The 13,259-nt window shown below is 37.8% G+C and overlaps 1 long non-coding RNA gene across 1 annotated transcript; it reads left to right on the top strand.

The window, feature by feature from the left end:
• Positions 1-6,558: 6,558 nt before the first annotated feature.
• Positions 6,559-8,093, top strand: LOC148973598 (uncharacterized). The gene is made up of 3 exons (XR_016146612.1): positions 6,559-7,052; positions 7,128-7,214; positions 7,833-8,093. It is a non-coding gene; the product is annotated as an uncharacterized LOC148973598 (long non-coding RNA).
• The last annotated feature ends 5,166 nt before the right edge of the window (positions 8,094-13,259 follow it).

Genomic DNA, 13,259 nt, shown 5'->3' with positions numbered 1-13,259 from the left:
GAGGACTAAGACAGACATCAGGGAATATTGTTACACCATCAGTGGGATCTGTTCTGAAGCATCTCTGCAAACACGAAACTTCTACAAACACATAAACAGTGTTGGGGAGTAGTTAACTACAAGTAGCGAAGACGTGATGTCAACGTGATCCCTAAAGGAAAGCATCAGATAGATGACGCGGGTAGGTTTAGGGATGGGGTAGGGTTACACGTGATCCTAGGGCGTCATCTAACTGACACTAAATGGCGCCTAAAGCGTCAGATATTGAAGCATGGTCAAATGCTTCCCAAGGCGTCAGTTCAACCCGATCTCACGACCAAGTCGTACGAATTTGACGAATGATTAAAAAGTGGCTAATTCGTAACAATTCATACGACCTCACTCGTACGAATTAATATGATTTTGCTAAATCGTACATATTTTACGAATTGGCCAATTCGTATTAATTCGTACGAATGACCTATCCCTTACCCCGCCCCTAAACCTAACCATCACGTGGGTTTAGACAAATCGTACGAATTAGTACGAGTGAGGTTGTACGAATTAGTACGAATTAGCCACTTTTTAATCATGCGTCGAATTCGCACGAATTGGTCGTGAGATAGTGTTGGTCAGTTTGGTGACGCCTTGGGTGAGAATGGGCTGAAATAAGATGTCCAAAAGAAGGGAGGTGTTTTTGCTACTACTGAGTCAACGTGTAGGCTAAGTCAACCCAATACTGCATGGAGCAAAGTTAACTATGACTCAGGCAGGGAGCACTCCACACTTCCTCCTCCTTTACTTCTCCAGGTGGAGAGATCTGGTCTGTATCACGAACGTCTCACCCAGTGATAGGAAACAATCTTGAACTGGCACTTGAAATTCTTAACAGTCTTTTAGCAGAGTATCTCTCATTCATGTGGTAGTTGCTTATCTTCTCCACACTGCACAGCTTTCTCCACATCAGTCAGGCGACTTCCATGCCTTCTGACTCCGTACTTTGCATCCCAATTCATCAACAGCAATTTGCTCTAACACCGTCCAAGCTGTCTTTCAGTTGGGTGCTGTAACAGGATGTTTTCACATTCAAACACATAGACAGAGAAACTGAATGGAGCAGAATGCAGGCTCTTGAGCGAATATTGAAAAGATTTTAGACACATTTGTTTGAAGTGGCATGATTTGGTTTCGGGGGTATCCTTTAAAACATTTACATGATTTAAAGGTCAAAAAATATTTTGCTCATACTGTACTGCTAACACAGTCTCATCCCAAAAAGTCATATAACTGACGTCTTGGGGCGTATTTTGACCATACGTCAATATCCGCCTTTTTAGGGCCCCCTTAAACGTCGGTAGATGGCGATCCCGGGCCGTCATACAACTGACGCTTTACCTTTAACGTCAGTTAGGTGACGGGTTAGGTTTAGGCAACCCGGTCTCATCCCAAGACGTCATATTACTGACGTTTTGGGACGTCTTTTGACCATACGTCAATATTCGCCTTTTTAGGGCCCCCTTAAACGTCGGTAGATGAGGTTATGGGATCCTAACTCTACCCCAGACCTAAACTTAACCCTAAACCTAACCCGTCACCTAACTGACGTTAAAGGTAAAGCGTCAGTTGTATGACGGCCCGCGATCGCCATCTACCGACGTTTAAGGGGGCCCTAAAAAGGCGGATATTGACGTATGGTCAAAATACGTCCCAAAACGTCAGTTATATGACTTTTTGGGATGAGACTGTGTTAGTTTAGGTATGGGGTGGAGTTAGGATCCCATAACCTCATCTACCGACGTTTAAGGGGGCCCTAAAAAGGCGGATATTGACGTATGGTCAAAATACGTCCAAAAACGTTAGTTATATGACTTTTTGGGATGAGACTGTGTTAGTTTAGGTATGGGGTAGAGTTAGGATCCCATAACCTCATCTACCGACGTTTAAGGGGGCCCTAAAAAGGCGAATATTGACGTATGGTCAAAAGACGTCCCAAAACGTCAGTTACTGTATATGACGTCTTGGGATGAGACCGGGTTGGTACTGCTGCCTGTTTTAGCTCATTTCTCTTTAAAGCCATTGCCTTTGAAAATACCTACTCTGATTGGTCAGTTGGCCCTCTCTGGCGTGATTGGAGTGTGTTTTGGAAATGTAACTGCACCATAATGGGGTCTCTGCTCCCGAGGCTTTACACAGTGTTATATTTATGGTAACCCTTGTTGGTATTGCCATTCCAATTTGAAGCCGATTTCTAATGAGAGTGTCTCCTTGACATAGCAAAATCTCTTCTCTTTAAGGATGGGCCAAGTCAGTAGGCTGATGTTATGAAAAAATGTGTAACATGGTGATGTAGTAGTCACAGAAATAATGGCAGGACTACAAACGAGACATACTGTATCAGGCAACTGCTTTCTTTTGGTGTGCTTTGTAACTTTGCAGATTGTTTACACTCCAAAAAATTCTGGGTTGTTTCAACCAAAATTAGGGTCAAATATGGATAAAATGAAATGATGGGTTATAATTGTCATTTAAAATGTTAAACCAACTTCAACTTTTACTTTCAACATTACATTTTTTAATTATACATTTTAACCCAACATATGGGTTTGTCCATATTTGACCCAATCCATATTTTTTAGAGTTTGTGCACCTATATTACAAACTAAAGGAAATGTAAAATAAATAAACTAAAAATAATAATAATTGGTGCCCTTTAAACAACAATTATATATTTGTCACTTCATAATACAAAACCGCAATGCCTGCAGCGACTCCAGACAAGCCAGACATGATTTGCAAACACACGTTCAAGTCAGGTCTGATGAAAATAAGGGTGTATGCTTGTTAAGATAATTACAGTAATCTGCATGAAGAGCAGAGTGAATACTCTGATTTATATATATTATGTTTTGTTCTTTGTTCACTGGTACAAATGTTAATGTAACCTTCAGCTACATTGAGAAATAAAGAATATTGTCTTTAGAAATAAAGATAAAACAAACATCCACAAAAAAAGATAGGCAACAGAAATATCACAAAAATGTACAGTATGACAGAGAACATAAAAAAAGGAAAAATAAATAAAATAAAATAAACAATCCGTATACAGTCATTCCTTTATATAATCCAAAATTTTGAAAGAAAAATATTGCCATGCATCAACGGTACGAGGTTTAGCCTTGTTAATTCGTAAATAAATATATTTTAAATAGATTCAGCATGTGTACCAAATGAAAGTGTAGCGTAGTTTTAAGGACTGGACGTGTGGAACAGTTGTAATTCTGTATAAAATATTAATTTTGCTGAAATGTTATTCATTCTAAAGTGGACGTACTACACAAAAGCTGTCACTGGGGCTGTACCCTTTCAAAAGATACACTATTGTACCTAAAGACTCCATATTGGTACCTTAATGGTACATATTAGCACCTAAAATGTACATATTAGCACCTAAAATGTACATATTACTACCTAAAATGTACATATCAGTACCTTTTTTTCTGAGAGTGCAGAGTACTTTTCATAAAAAGGGGGTATTTTTCATTATCCCACAAAATCACATCTACTGTCCTGCAACAGAGCAATCTCCAGGTGGACACCCTGAAATTCAATTGGGTTTGAAGCAGCAGTCATGTGAAAGGCTAATTAGTTGAGCTTGCATGGGTCTCTCTCCCATGGGTGGGTGGTCTGTGGTTCACGTCCAATTAAGACTTACACAATCAAAGTAAAACTGTCTGCTGGTGGGCACATAGGAGGCCATTAGAAAGCATGAAGGCCACCTCAGAGAAAGTAGGGGATCTGTGGCCCTAATGGAAACATCTCTGCTGTAAGACCGAAACCTGCTGAGCAGGGGTTAGGATCAAGGATTTAGTGCAAGACATGTCGCTACTTTTAGTTTTAGTTTTCAAAGCATACAATATTTAGAAGCATTTGAGAATGGAAGAACAGCCGAATGAGACTCCCTGTGAGAGTCTGGGTAAAAGGCTAACACCGTGGGTGTGTCGGATATAAGTCTGGATGTGTCTGTTAATTCGTGTCTGTGCACTAGTGAAATCACAGCGAACGCAACACAAAAGAAATTTGGTCTTCTTTTAAAGGAACCATTGCAAAGATATTGAAACAGGTCCATATTGTTTCAGTTTTGGCCAATGTTTGATATGTTGTTTCTGAATTATCTTTTACAAATGTATATGATCAATGATGGAAAAGATTTGCTATTTGCATGTTAAAATATTGTTTTATTGTGGTTTAATTCTCTTTTTCTTTTCAACAAAGCTGTATAGATTTGTATTATTGGCCATTTATTGGTTATTGGCCATCTTGTCTTATCAGTATAAACTACAATTTCAATCTGTACATCCCTAATAAAAACAGTGTCTTAACCAGACTCAACGAGTTGTCGCGGCATGAGATAAAAGTATTTTTTCCGAGTTAGCACACTTTTACTGAAAAAAAAATAATCACGATTTTACTTCTCTTCTTCTTTGTTTTTAATGGCGGTTGGCAACCAGCTTTTGGTGCATTACCGCCACCTTCTGCTCCGGAGTGTGAATCAGACATTAGGCTTACAATCTAATTTCCACATTAAAAAAAAAAAAAAATCAGGATTTTAACAGTAAAAGACAAATGCTACAGTGCAAAAATTTTTAATTGGTTAACAGAAAGTTTATGTACTATATACGGTAAATAACTGATATAAAATACCAGTTTGAAAGTATAAGTGAAAAAGAACAACTCATTGTATAATTTACAGTGAAAAAAAAAAAACGTAAATTGACATTCCCATAATTCCCTGTGTGACACTTCACATTTGATGTATTTTTGTTGAAATAATTATGGTTCCTCATAGTTTTCTTGTTTTTTTTTTTTTGTTTTTTTTTCTAATCAGTTTTGTACATTAGAGTTTTATGTTACATTTAATGTTGTTAAATTAATGTTTATTGCATTTTTTTTTTAATTAATTTCATGTGTGTTACCATGATGGTGTTTAATGTTGGAATATCATTGAATATTAATTTGCTTGACCTTATACACGCCAATGGATTGGAAACATTAATTTAAACTGTCAACTCTGGGTGTATTCTAAGACAACGCTTTTCTGATTGGCTGTGTTTTTTGATTGATTTTGATCTCATAGTCTTGTCATATTTGGTGTGGACAGACAAATTGCTTGTTGCTGAAATCATATCGTATCTCGTCTGGTTAGGACAGTGTTATACTAAGGCATGTTTCACACTGAATAATCAGTGTGGTGCTGTATACTTTGGCTGTGCATCCAATGCTCACAACATAGAGTATTTTCTTTAATATTAGGTATTATAAAATGCTATCAAGAGTGAACTGTCTGCTCCCTCGATGAGGCATGAAGTCACTTTCCAAAACCTTCACCCTCTCTGGGGGAGTGAGCTGTTAACACCGTGCGACAAATTGCTTACACTCTAAAAAATGCTGGGTTGTTTTAACCCAATTTTGGGAAAAACATGGACAAACCCAGCCATTGGGTTACATTTTTAAATTACATTTTTAACCCATTGGTTGGGTTTGTCCATATTTGACCCAAAGTTGGATTAAAACAACACAGCATTTTTTTAGAGTGTATGCTCCTCTGTTGTAAGTCGCATTGGATAAAACGTCTGCTATAAATGCATAAATATAAATATTTGCTAAATTCATGAATGTGAGCGGACGACTGAAAACTAATACAAACCTCATCTTTAGGAAAATTTCGCTATAAATTTCGCACACTTTTTTTCCCTTCCCCTCGCTTGGGCCACAAGCAGTGGTGGAGGATGTACTGAATCTCAGTACTTAAGTAAAAGTACAAATATCCAGATAAATATTTACTTTCAGTAAAAGTAGAAGTAACACAATGACAACCATACTTAAGTAAAAAGTAAAAAGTACCTGATTTTAAATGTACTTTAAGTATTAAAAGTAAAAGTACTTGCATAATTTATTTTCTTAATGTCTATTTTCTAATGATTAATAAAACATTTAATTGTAACTCATTCAACCTAATACTCCTATAATGATGTTCAATAATGATGGAAAAAAAAAATGTTGTCACCATTTCTGAAACAAGCTTGCAATTAGGCAACACATCATGCTTATCCTTACTATATGTTAATAACTATGTTTGGCAGTAAACGCGATTAATTTATGGTGTTATTCTGAAACTCTTGGCTTGCCATAATCCTAACCAAACGTATATTACACAAAGTGCGTTTCCTATGCACGTAAAAACAAATTTTCGCGTATAAATTGCACGATAAACACACTGCGTGCGAGACGCATTTAGTTGATTTATCTATGGCAACCAAACGTCACTGGTGAGACAAACGTGCAACGAACGGACGGTCAGATTACGTTTTGGCAGGGGAAAAACTGATCAGAAAATGTAACAGAAGTTGTAGAAATGTAGTGGAGTAGAAAGTATAATAATTGCTGCAAAATGTAACGAAGTAAAAGTAAAAAGTAGGCACTATTTATTCTACTTGAGTAAAGTAAAGATACGTGAAAAATGAAAGTATTTGTACTTCGTTACATTCCACCACTGGCCACAAGTGCTCATGGCGAACTTTTATCAGACTGGCCCTCGCGGCCTCGAAACACACCGAGAAAACTCCCAACTCTCCCGGTCCCCTTAGATGCCGTGGGCCCCTGGGCAAGTGCCCAGTTGCCATAATGGTTAATCCGGCCCTGGGAACGATGTGTGCGGTAGAAAAGCACTCAAGAAAGCACCTGAACGAGTGGTTAGCTAGAGGGTGCTACGACCACAAACCAGCTATAAGAGGCAATGTCCATGCGCTCCATTGTGAACACACAAACACAGTATCAACAACTTAGCCTATGTGTAGCATGATGATGCTGTTGTCTGGCTCATGTCTCCCTAAGTGACTTAATTTGCTGCAGCTGTGAATAGTTCTGGGCAGTTAATTTTGAGCCAATCGCGAGGGCTACACCTCTTTTATAAACCGGGACTTTTATTTTGACAAATGGTGTTACCGGTACGCGTCCTGTTTACCTGCCCAGCGACCTGATGTCTGCCTGGTTATCGGTCTACCGAAGTGCCGCGAGTATGTTTGGCTTCATTTCTCTTTTAACTCGTTAACTTTATGGCTTGGGCTTATAGGGAATGTTTTGTGCTATAGGATCCCTGGTGCAGCAGCAGCCCTTTCACCAGCTGAGCGTGCGCCCTGTGGTCGGCAAATAGAGCTCAGGGCTTGTGAAAATCATAGGTATGTTGCTATACGGAGTAATAGTGTAAGGGTTAATGTGGGGACTATTTGTAAATTGACATCCTGTGCATTTTAGGGAGTGCTGTTTAACCGGGGGTGCGGCCGCAAGTTTGCTTCATCGATACTGAACATCTGCTGCTTTGCTTATACTCTTCACATTACATGTTCATGGATTTAAAGTTACGTCGTACCCGGCTGCCTTATTCACACTCGGCAAAGGAGTATTGAACTCAATTATTATTATCTCAAGTTAACAGGTGGCTGGCTAGCGTGTTACATCGTTGCCTGTTTAACATTGTTTGATCTTCCTTCCTGTCTCTGTTTTGAAATCAGTGCTTGAGTGGTTGATGGACTGACATCACTTTAATGTTTTTATTTATTTTATTTCTTACTCTTGTATGGAGGCCTTTTCTTGCTGTTGATCTCCAAGAGGATTGGCCTAATTGTGATTTTTCTTTTGTGGTTTGTCCATGTTTAATTGTTTATTTTAATTGAGTCCCTGTTCACATTGTTAGCTAGTACCACCTTGGACTTCAGAACAGGTGACTTATTAGACAATGTTTATGTAGTTTGTGTGCGTAATTTTGTTTAACTTCCACGTGTCTGTTCATTGTCCAGGTGCTGAGAACTGCCAGTGGGAGCAGTGCCCCTTGTGGTGGCGGGTCCCGTGGTGTGCTGTGGCTGTGTGTTCACCAAGTGTGGTCATTTCTCTTATGGTGTGTGAGTGAAATTTTGACACGTGTGAATGGGGTGTTTTCATGGACGCTCCTTGCTTGAGTCACTAGCTTCCCACTGGTAAGACTCCGCTCTATTGCCTTCTGTCTTGAGTGTGTTTATTGAGTTTAAAAGTGAAGGAAAAATAAAAATACTATTTTTGTACTGAACCATTGTCTCTGGCTATCTGTCAACGAACTTGAGTGCCTGGTTGAACTTAATTCTTTGGGTGTAAGTCCCATCGTGGCGTAGTCTGCAAACTGCCTGGGCCTAAGCCCTGTTAATTGTCTGATGTGTCCGTATCCCATTCTGCCACATATGGTAATATCCTGAGAGAAACAACAAAATAAATCAATTTCAATTCATTATTTCATATTGCAACATACTGTGATGATACATAGGTTAATAAAGCATTTCTAACATGTCTTCTTTTTAGTTCAGCGTGATATTTGCAAAAAATAACCTCAGCTCTGAAACTGCAATTTCCTCTGCACTTTAGCTGTCCCTGCTACACAGATGAGGGCAGTGTGAATGCTGTAACCTGTTACCAAAATAAATATGCAGTGCTTACGTGTGGTGTGAAACAGGACTAATAATATTCATATTCATGAACATCCATCTGGCCATGAATACAAATTGTTTAAAGACTATACAGTGGGGTAACATGGCGAGTCGTGGATATATCCAGCATGCACTGTTAACTGATGTTGCTTTTAGCTTTGATCTCTTAAGAAGTCTATTGGCCTGTTTGTAACAAACGTTCGAGACACCATATGGTCTATGCGTATTTAGATGCCACAGCATCACGCATCATTGACAGCCCATGAGAAACTGAAACTTAAGATGTGGTTGTGTGATATTTTGAGTTTTGGTATGGTTTTAGAGTTCAATGGAAGCGATGAATTGTTCTCGGCTTCGACTGCATTTTTTACATTTCTGTATGTCTCACTCACACATAAGGGGGATGGGTTTTCAAAAAGAATGCGAAAGGCTCTTGGGTGTACAAAAATAGGTCATTACAGACTAATACATTCTGACGACAATAAAACAGACGAGGGTGGATCTAATTTTGTGTCAACATCAAAACAGAAATGAAACAATGCTATTGTTGAAAGGAGGTCCTGCCACGTGGTGCCGCTTATGAAATGCCAAGTCTATTTTAAAAACTCTGCAGCTTCTTTGACACAGCAGGGGTAGACGAAGTGTGACTGTGGAAAAAGCTGACTGACAGCAAGCCACCAAGAGAAAGCTAGTTTCCCAGAACCTTAAAGACATCCTAGCTGTGTTTACTGTGGCTTTAATGAGAGAAACACGCAGTATAGCACACTCATCTCCTGAACTCTTAGGTATTACCTAATTGCATAGGCAGTGAGGAAACATTATGGCATGTTTCTATCATCTTTATTTGCTAAATGTATTTCCAAACACTCTTGAAGTGATCATGGCAGTGTGGCTTCAGCGAAGCCCTTTGGCAGTACACTAATAAGTGATTTCTTCCAAGCACTGTGTTTCAATTAATAGAATAGACGACTGACAGACTGAATGTTCTTTATCAGTAATTATTCTCAGCAGGAGCTTCTCAAGGGCAGACATGAACACATAATACTGCACACATACATATTTGGAAAACTGACAAAATTGTTGCTAATCACTACTTATGGGAATTATTAGTTTGTTGAATATTAACATACATTGGAAAATACTGTAAATAGTTCACTTTCTGAATGCAGATACAGTGCTTCAGCCGTGCTAAAACAATATAGTAACCTAGATTTGATTGGTTCCTGCTGTATCAGTAGCCAATGAGCTCACTGCTCAACTTTCAAATCCTTGGTTAGCGTTTTCTGTAGAGTCAAATGTATCAACATTATCATATCCATTACCATGCCAAACACTCTGAGAGTTATCATGACAGAATACTCTCAAGCCAACAGTCAACATTCAGTTTGTATTGGCAAACTTTGTTTACCGAGTTACAAATTACAGTAAAATTTTAATCGCAATTCTGCATCAGTTCAAATTTAAACGGCATTCTCAAGTCACTTCTGAATGTTGCACAACCCTGCAATATACGAATGATGAATGAATCGATGAATTGTTAATATGCTAAGGCATTCTCATCCTAGGGCGTCATATAGTGACACTTTTAACAATGTGTCTACATCCGAAAACCTTTAGCGACAATATAACATGGGTAGACCACTAGGAGGCGCCTTCTGGCCCATATATATCTGCGTCTCATATTGACGCTAAAGGGTGCCATGTGCGTCCAATGTAGACGAAATGTCAAAAGCGTCACCTATATGACGCCTTGGGATGAGAATGTTGATTAATCAGATTAATCAAATGTGTATTTCAGAAAACCTTGGTATTGTTTATAATAATAATGATAATTAATCAGACTTAAAACATTGATGTTATAACCATAATAACACTAAAATATTATATATAATATTCATTTCTTTGTTGATGAATGTATGGGTAGTGTTTTTGTATACATGCAAACATTACAATAGATACACTATACGGTAGATACATAAGTTTTTACTAATAAAACCAATCTTTGACTTTGATTAGATGTGATGATTCTCCAATGAACAGTTGGTATGAACCCTACGCTATCTCACAACCAATTCGTACGAATTCGTACGAGTGATTAAAAAGTGGCTAATTCGTACTAATTCATACGACCTCACTCGTACGAATTCACACGATTTGTCCAAACCCACGTGATGGTTAGTTTTAGGGGCGGGGTCAGGGGTAGGTCATACGTACAAATTCATACGAATTGGCCAATTCGTAAAATATGCATTAGCAAAAACGCACTAATTCGTACGAGTGAGGTCGTACGAATTGTTACGAATTAGCCACCTCGTAAAATTCGTACGAATTATCGTGAGATCGGGTTGTATGAACCCCATTGTATTGTTTTTCCTTATATTGTCAATGAAACTAAAGGCCTCTTCACACCAAGCATGATAACTATACAACGATACAGATGTAGATCTAAAAATCGTTTTCAGTATTAAAGATTAGTCCGCACCACAGCTAAAGCGATAACGGCACAGATAAACGATATCGTTGGATTCACTTTCAGAACGATTTTATGTTCAGAGGAAGAAATAAATACATTAAAGGTTCGGAACAACTTGACGGTGAGTAAATTATTTTTGGGTGAACTATCCCTTTAAGTAAATGAGACTTGCGACTTATTCTCAAAAGCATTCACTTATTTTAAAGACACTTTCTGCAATCCGGTCATCTTCTTGTTTAGTGTCATCAAAGAAAAGAAAAAAAAAACACCGCATGTAGAACATTTTCTGGTTGCTTGGTCAGACTTGAGCAGGGATTGCTTTTATTGATTTTAAGTTTCAACACAAACACACATATTTGCTCTTGTGTGAAAGCAATCTTATTTCCTTGGGTTTAGCACACAAATTTGCTTAGCTTGAATACATACACAAAATATTCCAATGTGTGTTCCAACACAGTGTGATCAGACTGCAATCCATGATGTTAGTCTTTTTGTGATTGCATTTTTTGGTGAATGTTTGAAACATGAATACTGAGGTCACTCATGGGGGGAGATATAGATATGAAGAGTTCAGATGCAAAAGCCTCTAAATGCCATTTGAAATTTTCTTCTTTAATGATGATTTTTATCAAACTTGTATATTTAAGTTCAGTAATTTCATTTAAATAACAATTAATAGTTGCCATTTAAGTGAAATCACTGAACTTAAATATACAAGCTTGATAAAAATCATCATTAAAGAAGAAAATTTCAAATGGCATTTAGAGGCTTTTGCATCTGAACTCTTCATATATCAATCTATGACCTGATTAAATCCAATGAATGCTTTGAAATGAGTGGATGGTGGATTTCTTAATCTGATTTGATAAACAACTTTAATATTAAATGAACATTGGCTATCAATCCTTCAGTCTGACACAGATGTATATTGAACAGTCACACAGTGATCACCAACATTCACTTTATGGCCTTTTGGTTCAAGTGTGATGGAATACGCATTTAACCATATGAGATAATTAGTCTACACATGATTCCAAATCAGAATGTCAAACCACGCGTAATGAATGCCAATCACAGGGTGCATGGTTTCTCTTTTCTTTGAGAGCATATTTTATTTTCTCCATTTCAACTAATTATCAGTACCTCTGAAGCAAAGCCACAGTGAACCGTTGAGGAATGGAGGGATTGTTTCAGCAGAGCACACAACGCTCAACAGGCAGATCTATTGATCAGCACATTATTTTCTAATATACGTAATTGCTCATTCAAATGCATTCATGCCCCCAAGTGTAATTACTCACGCTATTCTCATTCAGGAGCAAGCAAACAGCATGAGGAATTGTAGACAAGTTCAGCAGCAAACGGTAATCCAATAACACAGCGCTCAGCTGGGATCTCTTTCGCCTGAACTCAGGTGATGTGTGGTCAATAATCTAACAATAAAACAAAAACTGTTGTTTCTTCATAATGATTCATGGGTTTGTGCATTTTAATTCAACAGTAAAATATTCCATCTCATATTTGCCAGCTTAATGGAAAGTTGGTGATCCTTTAAGAAAACAATTCGGAGAGTTAGCAGTTGCGACAGATGCATTTATTTTACAGTATGTGTACTTACTGAAAGAAAATACTGTTTATATTATATACCTGGGTGGGTTAAAGGGATAGTACACTTTGAAATTAATTTTTGATATGTGTTAGCTTACCTCAAGTGCATCCAAGATGTAGGTGTCTTTGTTTTCGCAGTAGTTTCAATTTTGACATTTTTAGGTCAAACCGTTCTTGTCTGTCAGTCATATAATGGAGGTCTATGGTCACCACCTCAAAGAGCATGCACAGAGAAGTCCAAATTAAACATGATTTAATGACTCGTAATTGTAAATGTAAGTACACATTGATGGCCTATGACACGAAACGAGCGTTTTTTTGTGAGAAAACCTCAAAACAGTATTTATATCGTTTTTACCTCTTGTAACCACAGCCACGTTTATTTCACAAGGACTGTGAAATAAAATGCATTTCAAAATGCAAGTTCAGACTGTCAGTCCAAATGCAATATTTTTGTGCATATCCAATTGAGATCCGATCCGATTTAGCAAGTGTGAATGGCAAAAATCACATGAAATGCATTTTTTACAAATCTGTTTCGAGCTAGATTCAGATGTGGTTGGAAATCCAATTCAAATCACATTTTTTGGAAATCCGTTTCAGTCTTCAGGCTTTAATCGGATTTTGTATTTTCGTGGTTTATGTGACTTTCTCATGCCACACATTATGTTGTAAATAAGAAAACTCTT

This window comes from Pimephales promelas, chromosome 15 (assembly GCF_988280905.1).
Source record: "Pimephales promelas chromosome 15, fPimPro1.hap1.1, whole genome shotgun sequence".
Taxonomy (NCBI): domain Eukaryota; kingdom Metazoa; phylum Chordata; class Actinopteri; order Cypriniformes; family Leuciscidae; genus Pimephales; species Pimephales promelas.
The sequence above is the reverse complement of the archived record's forward strand: the minus strand, read 5'-3'. Positions and strand labels throughout refer to the sequence as shown.